The 18,431-nt window shown below is 42.2% G+C and overlaps 1 protein-coding gene across 7 annotated transcripts in view; it reads left to right on the forward strand.

Annotated features, from left to right (window-relative positions):
- clockb (clock circadian regulator b) overlaps positions 1 to 18,431 on the forward strand; it is a 112,015-nt gene that overhangs the window by 36,130 nt on the left and 57,454 nt on the right. For 6 of the 7 annotated variants that reach the window (XM_060916557.1, XM_060916561.1, XM_060916560.1 and 3 more), the window contains exon 1: positions 565 to 814. The exons of the other annotated variant lie outside the window; for it this stretch is intronic. The gene's annotated coding sequence lies outside the window, so the exon portion shown is untranslated. Of the gene's footprint in view, positions 1 to 564; positions 815 to 18,431 lie in introns of those variants that run through there. 7 annotated transcript variants of the gene reach the window in all.

Raw genomic sequence — 18,431 nt, forward strand, 5'->3', positions numbered from 1 at the left:
GTGCACTACAAAGCGTGTATCAGCCATTACTAAATACACTATGTAGTATACTTACATAGGAAGTAAGAAGCCGTTTGAGATTCAGCCCTCGGTATTTGCGTCATTAAAACGCGACACGTTGAAATCTGTTCTTTTACATATTATTCCACTGAGGAGAATGCAGTAAATAAAACAAGTTATCACTAAATAATGTATGTTCAGGAGGCTAAACTATATGCAGTGTAAAATTATACTTTATTTATTCATTTATTTCAGTAAATGTAGGATTGTACCATGAGTTACAGACAGGCATGAGTGTGTTGCGCATGCGCATAATGCATATGCGTGCTACGAATTACGGTAAAAATGTGTAAAAAAAAAAAAAAAAAAAGTTCTTCAGTAATATATTTAATAACTAGCAGTAATACATTTTTTTCTCCAAGTACTTGCGAAACAAAAACAGCCTGCACCATTTGCAGTCAGTGTCACAACATAGTCGGACCTCGTTTCTGTTCTAACGCGTGGTGTGTCATATTAGAGCACTAATAAAATATGCACCCCGGAAGCTGTTAGTGCGCATGACAGAAACGCACAAGTAAAGTAGAGCATGAAAAGTAGCTGAGGCCTGGCGGTTTTTAATATTATTTTCAGCTATGCATTTTAGCAGTAATACTTACGGTTTTTATAGAGATAAGTTACGGAATTAAAGGAGGTTGAATGAGTGTGAAAGGTAAATCTGTGCAGTTTTGGAGTACTTAGTTTGGATAAGGCGCTTCCGGTTGAGGCCTGTTGACCCACATTCGGGGATGTAGTGGAGCCGTGAGCACAGCGTTCAGTAAGTGTTTACATGTGTGTGTGGGGAAATCTAAGCGGAAGTACAGGAGAGAGGTTTCCTGTTTTATTGTCCACAACAAGCCAGTTGCACTTTGGTGCTTTATTATTGGCACGTTTGGATCGCCAGTCGGTGCAGATGTGCGACATGCAGGTGAAGTGGTTCTGCAGAAACCTGCTCCTGAACTCGGCTCGGAAAACTTGGAAAGATCCGCAGAAATTCCCGGATCAATAAGTCATTTCGTTAAAACAACAAACGACGCGTCTTTCCAGCTGCATTAAGGCAGACAAGTTACAACATGTTTATTAAAACGCGCTGCTCTCCTCCGAGCTGCAGAACTGCCTCTGTGCAGCCGGCTGGGAGTCAGGGGCCGTCTGCAAAGTGCAAGACTCTAAAGATACGAAAAAAAAAGTCAATAAATTCACTCTTATGCAGTGGCACCAAAAATCACTCCACACATCATCGACTTTAATAAAAAAAAAAAAGTCAATAGCTCATAAAGATAGATGATGGTGGTGTAGTGGTTAACGCTGTCGCCTCACAGCAAGAAGGTCCGGGTTCGAGCCCCGGGGCCGGCGAGGGCCTTTCTGTACGGAGTTTGCATGTTCTCCCCGTGTCCGCGTGGGTTTCCTCCGGGTGCTCCGGTTTCCCCCACAGTCCAAAGACATGCAGGTTAGGTTAACTGGTGACTCTAAATTGACTGTAGGTGTCTGTGTCAAGGCCAATTTATGCTGACAACCCAGTCCTCGCAGATAACGTCTGCGTAGCCCCCCCACCTTCGCAGACGCTCTGCGCGCACCTCCCAAAAATTGTGACCACCGCAGAAGCCTCGCAGACAGCGTCACAGACGAGGGCTCTGATTGGTCCACTCTATATCCACTGTACACGCACTTCCGCTTCCCTACTTTCCCGGTTTGTTTTGTTTTCACGACCGGCATTTTTAAAAACACGAGCGAAGATGGAGCAGCACAAAGAGCGGTTGATCGAGGAAGTGAGGAAGTACGTACATCTATACGACTCCAGTTCTAGTCATTATAAGTAACCGGAGGATAAACACTCCACTAACCACACCCACCAACTACTCCTAGCGACTTCGTGCCCCCTTGCGTTGTGGCGGTGAGTAACATCGCGCACGCCTATTACTCCCCGCTCAACGATAAATTACAACTGTCTGCGAAAAGCTATCTACGAAAGCCTTGTCGCAAGAGCATGCAGAGGCCCTCAGCCCTGTGATGACCTGGCGACTTGTCCAGGGTGTACCCCGCCTTTCGCCCGTAGTCAGCTGGGATAGGCTCCAGCTTGCCTGCGACCCTGTAGAACAGGATAAAGCAGAGGTCCGTATCGTGAAACACCGTGACCGAGGTCTTGAAAGTACTCAAGGCCGAGGTCACGGTATTTCACCATACGGACCGACCTTAAGCTGGTAAATAATATATTTATTTTTTCTTTACCAAATTCTAACAGAAAACGAGAGCGCCCGAAAGGGAAAACCGAGCTGAGCCGCCATTTTGAATCCTCATTCACGGCTGTAATGCAAATTGCTTCCTCCTCAGTATACAAGTGCACTTCCATGGCAGGAAAAAAACCTTCTATGGGTGTATCGTTACAGCCCTACTAACCACTACACCACCTGAATTTTATTTTTCTTTAAAAAAAAAAAAAATCTCACTGAAAGCGTCTGCACTCAAAGCTCAAAATGTCCTCGGCAATTATTGACCCGCTTGTAAAGAGAAGTAAAAAGGGTTTAAAAAAAAAACTTTTAGTGAAGTCGCTTCATCTCTCACTGAAAAAATGAGTTTTTTTATTTTTTTTATTTTATGGTTTCCTTACGGAAGCCGAGAGAGGCCCTTCATATAATCCTTTTTTTTTTATTCACCTTGTTATCCCGAGATAACGGCATAATTAATTCAGGATCTCGAGAAAACGACACAACTAATTCGAGATCTCGAGAAAACAAAATTATTTCATGATCTCGAGTAAACAGCTGAGAAATGGTTCATTCAGGTACGCCAAGAGACTTGTGATATGCTGACTTTGGGGCTATTTCTCATTCTGTATAGACGCAACTTTGGTCATTAGAATGTCTGGAATAATCGATCACCTAATAAGGCAATATTTTGATCAGGGGTTGACACAGGGAGAGATTGCATCAAGTCTTTTAATAAGGGATAATTTCAAAATTAGTCCGCGGCACCTCCGCAGAAGACTGGCCTGGCTTTGTCTCTACCGACGGAGATACAGTGATCCAGCTGAGATCATGAAATAATTTTGTTTTCTCGAGATCTCGAAATAACGGTTTTGTTTTCTCGAGATTTCGAATTAGTTGTGTTGTTTTCTCGAGATCCTGAATTAATTATGTCGTTATCTCGGGATAACAAGGTGAATAAGAAAAAAGGATTATATGAAGGGCCTCTCTCGGCTTCTGTATTTCCTCAACATTATGCAAAAGCATTTTAACCCCAAATTAACTGTTGTATAACCAGCAGGAGACCCCAGGTGGTTGAACTGATTTTGGTGAAACGAGACTGAATTTCTTTTTCCCCAACAGCCTGAATTAAATTCCTCAAAATTATGCAAAAGTAAATTTTTTTTGTTTGTTTTTCCTCAGACTAAGTGTTGTAGTATAAGCAGCAGGAGACTCCTGATGTGTAGAGTGATTTTGATGACACTGCATAAGAGTCATTTTGTTTATTTCTATTTATTTATTTATGAAGGGGTGGTTTTATTTATTTACGGGTTGTTTTACAATCAGGGTACGAAGTTTGTGTCACAGGGGTTCAAAATTCAAACTGATTCAAACTGGTTCTTGTAGCAGTTTTTAAGTGAAGGACAAGTTAAAGAACAGATTTCAGGTAATTTTTTGACATGTGTGTATGGTAGTTTTGTGTAATCTGCTATAAGATGGGAGAAACTTTTTTTTTTTTGACAATTCAGAATCCACTACTTCCATAGTGCTTTTAACTATAAGGCTGTAAGCTTTGTGTTAGTTGTCTCTAATATTTACGTCCCAATATCTTGACCACATTTTAGGATGAAAATAATCATTTTAGATATGTTATTTTATATTGAAAAATTAGCTGTCTCGGAGAGGACTTTTTTTTGACACTAATTTGATCAAAATGGTCTGAAAACTTCCTGGCATTCAACATTAAAACTTAACTATGCTTCCAGTGATATGGAACCAAATATGTGTTTTATGGTATAAAGAATGATTTAAGTGCATCCCTGTGGTCAAAAAAGCACTTTTTCTAAATGACACGAGTAATTTTTGTTAAATATGACATATATTGCCATACATTCACCAAAAATAACGTTATCACCAATTGTTTTTTGCATGGGAAATAGAGCTATCACAGGGCTACAATAAACAACCAAGTTTATTTAGTCAAGCCTTTTGATATTAAAGATAAGTGTTAAATGTGATTTTTAGCTTGCGTACCCTGATTGTATTTTTTTGGGGGGTGGTGTAGTGCTGGGCGGCACGGTGGTGTAGTGGTTAGCGCTGTCACCTCACAGCAAGAAGGTCCGGGTTCGAGCCCCGTGGCCGGCAAGGGCCTTTCTGTGCGGAGTTTCCATGTTCTCCCCGTGTCCGCGTGGGTTTCCTCCGGGTGCTCCGGTTTCCTCCACAGTCCAAAGACATGCAGGTTAGGTTAACTGGTGACTCTAAATTGACCGTAGGTGTGAGTGTGAATGGTTGTCTGTGTCTATGGCTACGTTCACACTGCAGGCTGAAGTGACTCAAATCCGATCTTTTCGCCCATATGTGACCTGTATCCGATCTTTTATTGACAATATGAACGACACAGATCCGATTTTTTCAAATCCGACCCAGGCCGTTTGGATATGTGGTCCTAATTCCGATTCCTATCCGCTCTTTTCATATGCGACTTCAGTCTGAACCGCCAGGTCGCATTCATCCGACTTACACGTCATCAACAAGCCACAAACGTCACTATTCTGCGCTGAAGTAGGCGGCGGGTCTCTCAAAAAAAGTTACAACAACATGGCGCATAATCACGGGCGCAGATAGAGGGGGGGACTCGTCCTACTCAGATTTAAATTCACCTCGTTCGGTCCCCCCCACTTATAGGGAGGAAAAAACGTCTATGCTGTCTTTCTTTGCATAAGGCAAACCTCACGGAAAAATCAAAAGACTAATTACCATTCGGTTTATTGAGGTGCACAGCAGTACATACATAGTTGCAACAACTCACATAAAACAAAACAAAGACTGATATTCGGTTGGTTGAGCTGCGCAGACTGCACAGGTTGCGAGCTCGAGCTTGGTTGCTATGGTTACTAACAACAAGTTTGACAGGCATATCGGGGTTGGGGTTGGTTTGCTGGCAGCTTTGTCCCCCCCAGTTTTTTGTCCCTCCCAGTTCAAAAAACGTATCTGCGCCCCTGCGCATGACATCAATGCGAGGGACGCTTCGGGCTGTGAAGGTTCTGAATCTTCTCAATGGAAGGACGCAGAGGTTAGGGAGCTGATTTCCATTTGGGGGGATGCAGCTATTCAAGCTAGATTGGATGAGTCATACCGCAATCGGGCGGTTTTACTTCCGTAAACACTGGCCATGCTCACTGCGTGTGACGTCGTCGTATCCTGCAATGCGCATGCGGAACACTTTTAGGTCGCTTTTCGTTCATACTGAGGATCACATACAAGTCACATATATTTGTTAATGTGAACGACCTCACAAAAAAATCGGATTTCACAAAAAAATCGGAATTGAGCATTAAGCCTTGCAGTGTGAACGTAGCGTATGTGTCAGCCCTGTGATGACCTGGCGACTTGTCCAGGGTGTACCCCGCCTTTCGCCCGTAGTCAGCTGGGATACGCTCCAGCTTGCCTGCGACCCTGTAGAAGGATAAAGTGGCTAGAGATAATGAGATGAGATGGTGTAGTGCTTTATATGCTGTGTTCACACTTATACCGGTACGAAAGTGGTATAACTGTATCAATACAAAGTAAACCGGTACAGTTTAGTGCATCTGTCCACACTAGCAAGAAATGTTTGCGGTTTTCTTTCACGGTAGTTGAAATGCACGTGCGCGAAATGTTTCCGTGGTTACCGAGTAACTTCCTTCCGAAAATATGGCGGGTGGAACAACGTGTGTGCGCTTTTTGTTGTCAGTGTACAGTCTGTATTTCTGGTGGTCATTTATTCAGTTGAATTGTATAAAATGCGCGAGGCAGTTGAAAAAGAAACAAACGAATCTCCATTCTTCACTATTTTATTCAGTGAAGACATCGATTGAGGTGTGTGACTTTGTGCATGCGCATTACAGGGTTCTCACCAGGATTTTTTTTTAGCGTAATGGGTTATGGCGAGGGAGCGTAGCGACCGAGCGGGGGGATGGTGCGGAGATTTTGAAAAATCATGCCCAAAATTGGCCATATTTGACGTTCCTGGAGGGGATAAATTGCATTTTTTATGTTGTATATCCTTGATGGAAAATTGTTACATCTTTGGATCTTGGCAATGTGTTACCTACTGTTGTATTTCACTGAACTACAGAGGGTGTTGTCAAAAGATATGTAAACTCAGACACAACCAAAGAGATAATGAATGTTTTATTGTATTAAGAAATTAAGAAATGCCTGAGCACATAAAAATAAAAAAAAAAAACAAATTGCATTTTCATTCAGGCATAACATACACCCAGCCCCCTTAATAAATAATTAATATATAATCTAAAACTATTAAATGCCTCCTATGTCCTTTCCTTCATCTCCTCCAACCTCTCTTGTGCCTGTCTCCTTATAGAAATATAACGATGGATGGCATGCAGGCAGATTACCAGTGTGTTAATGTTAGCCACAGTGGGATCCAGTAAATTAGCGCTAATCATCCGATACGTGCGCCCTGTCATATTGCTAAACCTGCTTACAAAGTAGACGTTTTCATTCATCAAAGGGCTTTGGGTTAAGTTTTCAAGCGTGATGGAAAACCTGTAGAAGTGGTGCACTTACATTTCTAACTGTGAAGAAAGAGCGAATGTCTCTTTTTTTGCGAGGGGGTCCGTCATCCATTGTCATTCACCGAAGTCCAGCTCAAGAGAAAGTTATCGCCAGGATCTCTCTCTCTCTCTCTCTCTCGGAACTGATTTCCAGGCATGGGTTTCCTAACAAACGTAGGCTGATTTTGACACCTTGAAAACTGCTCAAGTGCGCAGGAAAAAAAAAACTTTTGGCGATGGTGATGAACAACTGAAAACAACCGTTACGCTATATTAAAAATTTAGCGTAGCGGGGGGAAATTACCGTTGCGGTCTGAAATTTTAGCGTAGCGGGCCGCAACCATATAAAGCGCTGGCGAGAACCCTGCATTATATTTGTATCGATACAGAACCGCTTCATCTGTCCACACTACAGCGAAGCGCTACAGTGCCGATACTGTACTGGTACGGAACCCACAAATGTATGGGTATGATACAGTTATACCGCTACTAGGGCTGTAACGATACACCCAACTCACGATTCGATTCGTATCGCGATTTTTGACCCACGATTCGATACGCCCACGATTTTTTTTTAAATGTTTTTTTTAAAGTAGTAAATTTGACTTATTAACATTTACTTACTTACATTAACTATTCAGTAACAAATAATTCAGACCACTGCAGAGAATGAGTAATATGTATGCAAAAATGAACAAATGTATATCCAAAGATTGTTTTATTTCTCAAAATAATACTGTTGAGCCGGAAGCTCTGTTTTTTTCGGTTCTGAAAAAGTCATTTTTCCAAATCGTGTAAATCCGTTAAGATTTTTTTGGGGGGGGGGCTCTCTCACTGTCTCACTCTCATAGGGCCAATGATTTTCTGTGATTGCGGAAAACAGATGGAAATTACGGAATTTTTATGGTGAAACATTGCTCGCGTGTCAAAATGTAACTGCCGCAGAAGGCTTCCGCCCAAGCAGACACGCCTTCAGTGTTGCCAGATATTGCTAACGTTTTCCACCCCAAAATATGTTCAAAACCAGCCAAAAAGCACCTAAACCTGCCCAATCTGGCAACACTGCATGCCTTTCCGGTCAAGTGATTGTGATTGGCTTGTGGCACACCTAGCCAGCCAATGAGCTGCTTGTTTACAGATTCGCTCCCCGCGTCGCAACCAGAATGGCGACCGCTTAAAAGAAATGAATGCTCTGCCAGTGGCGAGTGTGGACGTTGCGTGACTCGCAGAAGATTGTCGCAGGTCGGCGAAAAAACGACTTCCTAATAGATATAAAAAAAAAAAAAAGTAATTTAAGTAAGTTTAAAATGTAATTTAAATAAAAAGTAAAGTATTCATAAATTGAAGTTTGGAAGCGCCTCTGTTTTTGGGCTGAGGAGAAGTTTGAAAGGGTGTACCGCGATTCTGCCTTCTTGTATCGCGATACGGATTGTGGCTCTGCGTATCGCGATTTCGATACGCATATCGTTACAGCCCTAACCGCTACAGTACCGGTATAGTTGCTAGTGTGGACAGGTGTTGTGGTACGAAAGTAGTTTCGTATCTGTACAAAATCCCTAGTGTGGACAGGGTAATAGACGGTCCCTAAGCACGGGAGTCCCAGCCAGCTGCACAGAGAGACCAGTGTCCTATAAAAATGATATTGTAGCTCATCAGTGTCATTTGCATTTTAATAACGTTCGGCTTATCGATCCGGGAGCTCCGAGTGAGTGAATGTCTTTCCAGCTTTCCTGAAGGACATTTCAAAAATGTTCTTTCTTCAGGGGCGTAGCTAGGATTTTTCTGGGGGGGTCACACACTGACTGGCAGCCTGAGTACATTATGTAACGAAAAATAATTACCATTAATAGTTTTAAGAAGCTTAGAAACCGGCTCTTTCGTTATTGCTGTTTCTTCCACGTTTTCTTGATGTGTTCTAGAAACGGCACAAAAACTTAGCTCCGAAGCTAACTTTGCTGGATGCAAATGCAACTTTGATGGGGAAAAATATATAGATATAATAAATTGCTTCCCTCTCTTCACGTCGAAAGAAGGAGGAAAGTTTTGCTTGTTTTGACACGGCGAATTATTAACAAGAGGAAATACTCGTAATTCGCACCTAAAAAGACTGCAGCTACACCGGCAGCTTGACCGTGCTTTCTAGTGCGATCGTGTGGCGTTTGCGCAGAACTGTTTCAGTCCTGCGCGCCTTGGTTCGTACACCTGTAGGCACGCCTCGGGCTGCGCGCTCACCTACCGTAGCGAACTCCGGCACACGTGCCGTTAACAAAGAACACCTGTCTTTAATCAGTGAACTATGTTTGGGCTATTTAAAGTGCATATCCTGGACCAATTTTGTTTTTTTTTTTTGTTTTTTTTTATATGAATGTCCCTTTACACACTCATCCAGAAGGGTAATTTTGCACAAGGCCATCCATCTACAGCAGAAAAAAATAAAATAACAAAACGTGTCTGGAAAAATCCCAAGGGAGTCTGGAGCCAGATTGATCCAGATTTGTGATGTCACGTGCGGATCCGCCAGCAGGCAGAGAGACCCTGCATGGGTTCAATGCACAGAAAGATTTCATAAGCTACACACATGGAATTGGCTAAGCAGGGTTGTATATAGTACATTTAAAGGAACAGTCCACCGTACTTCCATAATGAAATATGCTCTTATCTGAATTGAGACGAGCTGCTCCGTACCTCTCCGAGCTTTGCGCGACCTCCCAGTCAGTCAGACGCAGTCAGACGCGCTGTCACTCCTGTTAGCAATGTAGCTAGGCTCAGTATGGCCAATGGTATTTTTTGGGGCTGTAGTTAGATGCGACCAAACTCTTCCGCGTTTTTCCTGTTTACATACCGTAAAATACCAAATAATAGCCCGGGCTATTATTTGTCTCAATCGCGTAAGAGACCCGGCGCGTATTAGAGACTAGGCGGCTATTTGGAACAGGCGATTAATTCCTTCTTCACAAACACCTTCCCCAAAATCTACCTCAAAACGGGGAAAAAATCATTCTCAGATAGGCCTACTTTTAACCAGTATAACTTACAGTTTGTTTAGAGTTAGATTACAGATAGCACGGTGCCGACTTCGGGGAATTTTCAAGACGCAGAATGCATCTTCGCATGGCACAGTCGGGGTGGATAAAGGATAAATCACACACCTTTTCCTGTTAATGACTAGTTAAGCGCATGCTTTACAAAATAATCAAGAAACCACACCATTGTCTGTGCGCAGCACTGTGATTTAATTACTCTGCAAAGTTATGGTCACTTGCTATCACCCTCACCCATGCAGCCTCCGCCCTTTGCGCTTCGCGATGTCTGTCAATCTGAAATTGCATGGAGGGCGCGACGTTGAAGCAACATAATTAGGGTGCGAAGTGTCAAACCAAAGGGTTTTTTCTTATGCTGAAAAATAAGTGACCTGCAGTGGCTACATACTGTCATCTTGCATTCTCACGTTTCTCTCCAAGACGTCTCCCTATTTGGCGGATATGAGCCTATTCCCCGAGTGAGTCGGTACGGTGGCTCGACCCCGTAGAAAACTTAAAGTTCGGATGAAAGTTAGTTGAATAGGTTACTGACTTGTAGGCCTACATGTTGCCTGCCTGACGCGTGCTTCTGCCCAACTTGCACGACAGATTACTTGTTGAAAAGGCCCCTTGGATTAGATTGGCCGCGAGCAGACTGAAATGCATGTTAGAACGCTCTCACCTTTTTTGTAAAGCGTCTTCCAGATCCGAATGGGTAAGGGCAAGTGAAATGGTATAAGGTCTTTAATAAAACTCAGTGTGTGCTTTGACGCATGCATTCGGCAATTTAGGTCGTTTAACAGAAGCAGCAGTCCAACCTTGGAAACCCGCAGTCCTCAATGTCACCACACACGCTGGCTTTCGTTGGGTGAATACCCCAAAGGGGTATTCCTCATTCGATGACGTAAGTGATATCCCACACACCCATGTCAAACGTAATTGGCTAAGACATCTGTCAAAAGTTACGGAGTTGCATTCCTCAAGAAATATTACGGTAGACCAAGATTATAACATTGAAATGGCATGTTTATTATCACGTAACAAAATGTTGTAAACAGTATTATAGAAATAATTTCATTCATTCATTCATTCATTCATTCATTCATATTGTTTCGGTAGAAAACTATGCAATGCAAAATCGTTTAAACACCAGAAAACCAGAAAAGTGCTGGGCCTCAAGATTCTAGATAGAACGTTCGGACGCTTTTTTTTTTTTTTTTTTTTTTTTAAGACCCCGGCGAGTATTCGGAACCGGCCTTTATTTGTCACAACACACGCGTACACCCGGCCGTTAAAGGGAACTCGGCGGTTAATTGGAACTCGGCTATTATTTGGTATTTTACGGTAGGTTTATATGAGCAGTGATATGAAACAAGTTCAGTTACACAAATTGAAACGTGGCGATTTTCTATGCTATGGAAAGTCCGCACTATAATGACAGGCGTACTAACACCTTCTGCGCGCTTCGGCAGCGCATTGATACCTTCACTCCTGTTTTTTTTTTTTCTCTCCCCCGCCCCCCCAACTTCCGTCAATACAACCAACGTGACGGAGAGGGGGAAAACAGGAGTGAAGGTATCAATGCGCTGTCGAAGCACGCAGAAGGTGTTAGTACGCCTGTCATTATAGTGCGGACTTTCCATAGCATAGAAAATCGCTACGTTTCAATTTGTGTAACTGAACTTGTTTCATATCACTGGTCATATAAACCTATGTAAACAGGAAAAACGCGGAAGAGTTTGGTCGCATCTAACTACAGCCCCCAAAAATACCATTGGCCATGCTGAGCCTAGCTACATTGCTAACAGGAGTGACAGCGCGTCTGACTGCGTCTGACTGACTGGGAGGTCGCGCAAAGCTCGGAGAGGTACGGAGCAGCTCGTCTCAATTCAGATAAGAGCATATTTCATTATGGAAGTACGGTGGACTGTTCCTTTAAAAAACGCTGTTATTCTCTGCATAGCGAATATATTTCTCCGCTCGGTCCGAACCAGCTCTGTTATCTCTCAGTTGAATGATCTGATGAATCCCTAAAAAGCACTTTTCCCACCTAATGCCACACCCACAACATACAACCGTGGGAAAGAGGGGCAATCACAGAAAGATGTGGCAGAACGGCAAAAAAAATTTAACTTCTGAACACACACGCAACAATACAGGTTGTTACTCGTTACACTATATTCGGTAGGCTATCCAGCGCTAGATTTACATACTTTGCAGTTTAACGTTTGATACATTTTAGAATGTTAAACTCGTCGCGTCTGTGCTCAGTGCTTTCCTAAATTGTCGGCCGCAAGAAGCCCTCGCACGAATGCGCGTTTTTTTTTTTTTTCATCGTTCGCATGCTGAAAAATTTGCTCGCAAATGCGAGTGAAACGTGCGCACTGTAGAGCCCTGTGGATGGATAAGAAATCGCAATGCTGTGTTTGCTTTTTCTTTCAGTACTTTATTACAAAAGCAGACACATTTAATAAAATGACCGTTTAATCAACTGAAACTTGTACAAAAACTTTAAGTTAGCATTTTAAATGCTGACTGCAACATTTGCAAAACTTTTACAAAGGTACTTAAAATGTCCGACACACGGACTTTTTGTAGTTCTAAATCGACCGTTCGGCCTAGTTCGGATGAAATTACACTATTAAAATGATCACTGAATGATTTGTTTTTGTGAATCTTTACTATTTTGTTGTTCGCTAGAATACCATTTTGCGATTTCACACTTAAGCAAATGTTTGAAAACTCCGGATCTGCTTCCTTCATGGTGGCTGCCATTTTTTTGTGCCGCACGGCGCATGCGCAGAGCTGATTCAGTTCAGAGTGCGCGCGCACTCGGCGGAGGCAGTAGTGTGTCGGAGGGAACAGAAGCAGAGATAACGCTTATTTTGTCTCCGGTAAACCAGTCTTCTCTCGTTCAATTACGTGCTGGCGTCAAAAGACACCATTGGTTGTAAATGAACCCAAACTGAGTGGTTGGAGTGTATTTTCATACACAAATGGAGAAATGTTGGCTGAGTGTGTAATTGTGTCGCCCCACTGCAGACCGTTGTCGTTGTTAATTCATAGCATGCTCAGCTGCGTGAATGTGTCATGCACCGAAAATAAGAGATTTACAAGCCAGGAACGCCTCGTGATGCAATGCGCAAGAAAAGAAAGAAGATTTACTGCCATTTTACTTTGTATTTGAGTAAAGTGAATAAATAAATGGTCTGTGGAAAATACATTTAATCCTGGGAACTGCGTGCACAGGAGTTTATTTTGTGTTTACCCCCCCCCCCCCCCCCCCCCCCCCCCCGGCTGGCTACTTATTTGTCATGGCTGGCTAGTATGAGCCTTAGTGGAAAGCCCTGGGAATGTGGAAATGTCAAGTTCGATTTTAGATTTACGAACCCCAAAAAAATGTCGAAAAACAGGCGTTAAAAAAATAAAATTTCAACCGCACAAACGGCACTCACCCGGCCGGTGGACCGGAAACAGAACATTTTTTAATAATGGCCTGGGGGAAACCGGAGCACCCGGAGGAAACCCACGCGGACACGGGGAGAACATGCAAACTCCGTACAGAAAGGCCCTCGCCGGCCACAGGGCTCGAACCCGGACCTTCTTGCTGTGAGGCGACAGCGCTAACCACGACACCACCGTGCTGCCCGCATCTGGAAGGTTTTTTTTTTTTTAAACATCGTTAAAGAAATTTCCTTATCATAGAATAAGTCCAGTGTGGAAAATAAGGACGTTTAAGCCAAGTTTAAGGCCTGGGGCCCACTTTAGGGCCCCGGAAGCTGAAGAGCTTTAGAAGCCTGGACTGGAGATGGCTTCTCAGCTATTTCCAGGCACATTTTTGTGATCTCCAAAGGCCAAATTACACTAGATATTAGTTGCTAATTACACTACAAATTGAATTCAATTTACAAGAAAGCATGTCAGAAGATTCAAGAAGGTTCTACCCAAGAAAACAGTAGCGCACACAGGTCGGTTCCATGTCTAGAAAAAAGTCTGGGGGGCCAAGGATGTTCCAGTTGGTTACAACTTAAGCCTAGGTCACAACCGGACGTACGATTTTTTTGGCCGTGCGATTTTTGGCGTTTCCAAAGTCGCTGCGTTTTTTTTTGTTCATGGAGAAAGGCGCACGTTGGCCGTAAGTTTGTCTTGCAACCTGAAAAAAACGTAAGTGCCCGTAGAGTTTGTTTGACATGACAAAAAACCTCTGCGGCCGGTCTGCGGCTCGAAAATCAGCACGTCACACGCGCGCTCTCCGTGCGTTTCTTGCGTTTTTTTGCACGTAGACCGGCCGTAGGAGCACGTACAGCCGGTTGTGACTAGACCCCGAAGCCGTTTGTTTTCAGGATAATGGCTGGCTGATGAAATTATTGGCTGGCTAGCTGACTCAGCCAAAACCTTAATGGCTGCTGCAGCCACCAAAATGTTTATGGCTACAAATGGCTGATACTGGACGTCACTGTGTGGCATACAGTGGTGCTTGAAAGTTTGTGAACCCTTTAGAATTTTCGATATTTCTGCATAAATATGACCTAAAACATCATCAGATTTTCACACAAGTCCTAAAAGTAGATAAAGAGAACCCAGTTAAACAAATGAGACAAAAATATTATACTTGGGCATTTATTTATTGAGGAAAATGATCCAATATTACATATCTGTGAGTGGCAAAAGTATGTGAACCTCTAGGATTAGCAGTTAATTTGAAGGTGAAATTAGAGTCAGGTGTTTTCAATCAATGGGATGACAATCAGGTGTGAGTGGGCACCCTGTTTTATTTAAAGAACAGGGATCTATCAAAGTCTGATCTTCACAACACATGTTTGTGGAAGTGTATCATGGCACGAACAAAGGAGATTTCTGAGGACCTCAGAAAAAGCATTATTGATGCTCATCAGGCTGGAAAAGGTTACAAAACCATCTCTAAAGAGTTTGGACTCCACCAATCCACAGTCAGACAGATTGTGTACAAATGGAGGAAATTCAAGACCATTGTTACCCTCCCCAGGAGTGGTCGACCAACAAAGATCACTCCAAGAGCAAGGCGTGTAATAGTCGGCGAGGTCACAAAGGACCCCAGGGTAACTTCTAAGCAACTGAAGGCCTCTCTCACATTGGCTAATGTTCATGAGTCCACCATCAGGAGAACACTGAACAACAATGGTGTGCATGGCAGGGTTGCAAGGAGAAAGCCACTGCTCTCCAAAAAGAACATTGTGGCTCATCTGCAGTTTGCTAAAGATCACGTGGACAAGCCAGAAGACTATTGGAAAAATATTTTGTGGATGGATGAGACCAAAATAGAAGTTTTTGGTTTAAATGAGAAGCGTCATGTTTGGAGAAAGGAAAACACTGCATTCCAGCATAAGAACCTTATCCCATCTGTGAAACATGGTGGTGGTAGTATCATGGTTTGGGCCTGTTTTGCTGCATCTGGGCCAGGACGGCTTGCCATCATTGATGGAACAATGAATTCTGAATTATACCAGCGAATTCTAAAGGAAAATGTCAGGGCATCTGTCCATGAACTGAATCTCAAGAGAAGGTGGGTCATGCAGCAAGACAACGACCCTAAGCACACAAGTCGTTCTACCAAAGAATGGTTAAAGAAGAATAAAGTGAATGTTTTGGAATGGCCAAGTCAAAGTCCTGACCTTAATCCAATGGAAATGTTGTGGAAGGACCTGAAGCGAGCAGTTCATGTGAGGAAACCCACCAACATCCCAGAGTTGAAGCTGTTCTCTATGGAGGAATGGGCTAAAATTCCTCCAAGCCAGTGTGCAGGACTGATCAACAGTTACCGCAAACGTTTAGTTGCAGTTATCGCTGCACAAGGGGGTCACACCAGATACTGAAAGCAAAGGTTCACATACTTTTGCCACCCACAGATAAGTAATATTGGATCATTTTCCTCAATAAATAAATGACCAAGTATAATATTTTTGTTTCATTTGTTTAACTGGGTTCTCTTTATCTACTTTTAGGACTTGTGTGAAAATCTGATGATGTTTTAGGTCATATTTATGCAGAAATATAGAAAATTCTAAAGGGTTCACAAACTTTCAAGCACCACTGTATATCCGGGCGAATGGATCAAACAAATGGGGGGGAATAAATAGCAAATTACCACAGGTCCCCTGGTCTCTTACTTCATTGTAAATATAAATCTAGCAAGATTGTAGTTCAATGCTAATACCGTATTTTCCGGACTATACGTCGCTCCGGAGTTTAAGTCACATCAGCCAAAAAATGCATTATGAAGACGAAAAAAACATATATACGTCGCACCGGACTATAAGTCGCACTTTTTTGAAGGGTTATTCTATCCATAGAATCTGTGATTGTATCTGATAAGCGGCGCGTGGTTACTGCGCGACTGCATTGTTTATTTAATAAACGAACAGCTGAGCAGTGATAACGCGCCCTTTGCCCTGTAAGTAGCCTAGTCTGATTATTTTAAATATCTACTACTATCTTTAATACTATCACTATCGTTATTACTAATAGCCTATATTATTATTTTTATAACTAATATTAGTAGCCTATTACTGATGCATTAATCAGTTTGCTTTTAGAATATTTTTACCGGTAGGGCTTATTATCGCCCCATGGCTCTTTCATTTGTGTTATTAAAGCTGTAGTCATCATCGAGGAGTGTCATTCTTCATTTTTGTCGAATTTTATTTCATCAAATCAGAGGCCAAGTAGGCTATAGGTATATCATCTCCAAAGACAACCGTCTAGTGGAAAAAAAACAAACAACCGCTTTTAAATCCCCTACTTAAATCCTTAAAAAGAGTAATTTAACTCATGTCTTGTGTGATCTGATCTCCAATGGTGAAATAAACCGGTTGTGATATGAGTAGTCTGTTATTTTAGAAGATACATTTAATATATAACTTAATATATAGCCTAATAAAAATAATATTTTATAACATATCACGACATATTACTGTCTGTAACTGTTCGTCACTAAAGTGTTTTCTAAGATCATAATGTCTGATATTTTTTTTTTTTTTTTTTACACACACAATAAGCGCATGTGCGTAAAGTTATAGTAAACCATCCCCCGCCTTTTTTTTTTTTTGAGTTGCCGGACCCACCCACCTCCTGCGTTCTGGGACCTCCCACTTCACAAATTAAGCACTGCCTAAAATCATTACATAACTTATTTAAATAACTATAGGCCTATCATTAATAATAAAACACAGGTCAATCAAGTTTATCAAGCTGATGATTTCACTCCAAATCAGCAAATCCATTGAATTCCTCATCCTCGGTGTCGCTTCTGAACAACTCTGCCTCCAGCAGCAGACGAAGCGCCGTTTCCTCTTCTTCTGCGTGGCTGTCGTCAGACTCAGCATCAGCTCCAGTTATTCCGCGGTGAAAAAAAAAACAACATATATACGTCGCACCGGAGTATAAGTCGCATGGCTAGCCGAACCATGAAAAAAAGTGCGACTTATAGTCCGAAAAATACGGTAATAAGCTAATCTGGATTGTTCGAGGAAGGCATCTAGCTATCTACTCTCACTAGCAATGACCAGTGAAGGACTGGCAGCTATCTTACTATGATGAAAGTAGAGTGGTGGAGTACTTTTTTTTTTATCAATCTCGAAGTATGTGAAACAAACAAAAAAAAAAAATACCTTTACACTTTCCCTCAGCAGCGGCAAAGAATGTAGCCATCTCGTCGATATCGGAGTCGATTGATGCTCTGGGTGGGTTCCCGGGTTCCCCAGTGTATCGTGGTAACGGTGTGAGGGGCGGGAAGCCAGACAGGTAGTCACAACGGCAAGCTTGTGGTGGCTCTCTGTGCTGTGATATCAGTTCTAAATCTCTACAGTGTATGCCTATACGTCTCTATTGTGTTACTACTAGTGTGTACAGTTGATCATGTTTGTGTCACTTTTCTTGTAGCTCATGATGTGGATAAACCCATTATTTGATGTACACAATTCTTAGTGGCTCAGCCAAATTTTATTAGATAGCGGCTCAAATTGGCTTACAAAATTATTGGCTGGCGGCGGCTCAAATTCTAAATGGCGGTTTTAGCGGCTCCTGGCGGCGGCTTCGGGTTCTAGTTGTGACCGAGGCTTTACTGGGACTTGTACGTATATAGGTACTATGATGGCACTCATGACACATTAGGTCAACAGTGACTATTTTTATACTATGTTTATAATAAGTCTATAAGACATTTAGTCATTAACAATCCAACTCTTCTTACATGAGTTAAAATTTTGAGGACGAGATTCCAAGTAACTTTGGAACAAAATTACTTTTAACACGACTCCAAACTCAACATGGTCATATCATTTAGCATTCAGGCTAAAACCTGCTGGACGAGAACTTAGAAACTCGAAGGAAAAAAAAAACTATATTAAAATATAAATCTACATCCGACAAAGCATACGACTATTTTTTATTCATAATAAAAATGACACGTAACAACCATTGATTGTCAGTTTGGCATTTAAAGGAAAACTGAAGGCGAATTTTTTTTTTTAAAAATCAAAATTCTATTTATCTCATTTTATTAAATATAGGAATGCGTTTCTGACCGCTGTTTTGTCGCTGCTATAGCAAGTTCTGAGTGTTTGAAATATGCTCTGTAATATATCAGTCCATATGTCAAA

Source organism: Neoarius graeffei, chromosome 3 (genome assembly GCF_027579695.1).
Source record: "Neoarius graeffei isolate fNeoGra1 chromosome 3, fNeoGra1.pri, whole genome shotgun sequence".
NCBI lineage: Eukaryota > Metazoa > Chordata > Actinopteri > Siluriformes > Ariidae > Neoarius > Neoarius graeffei.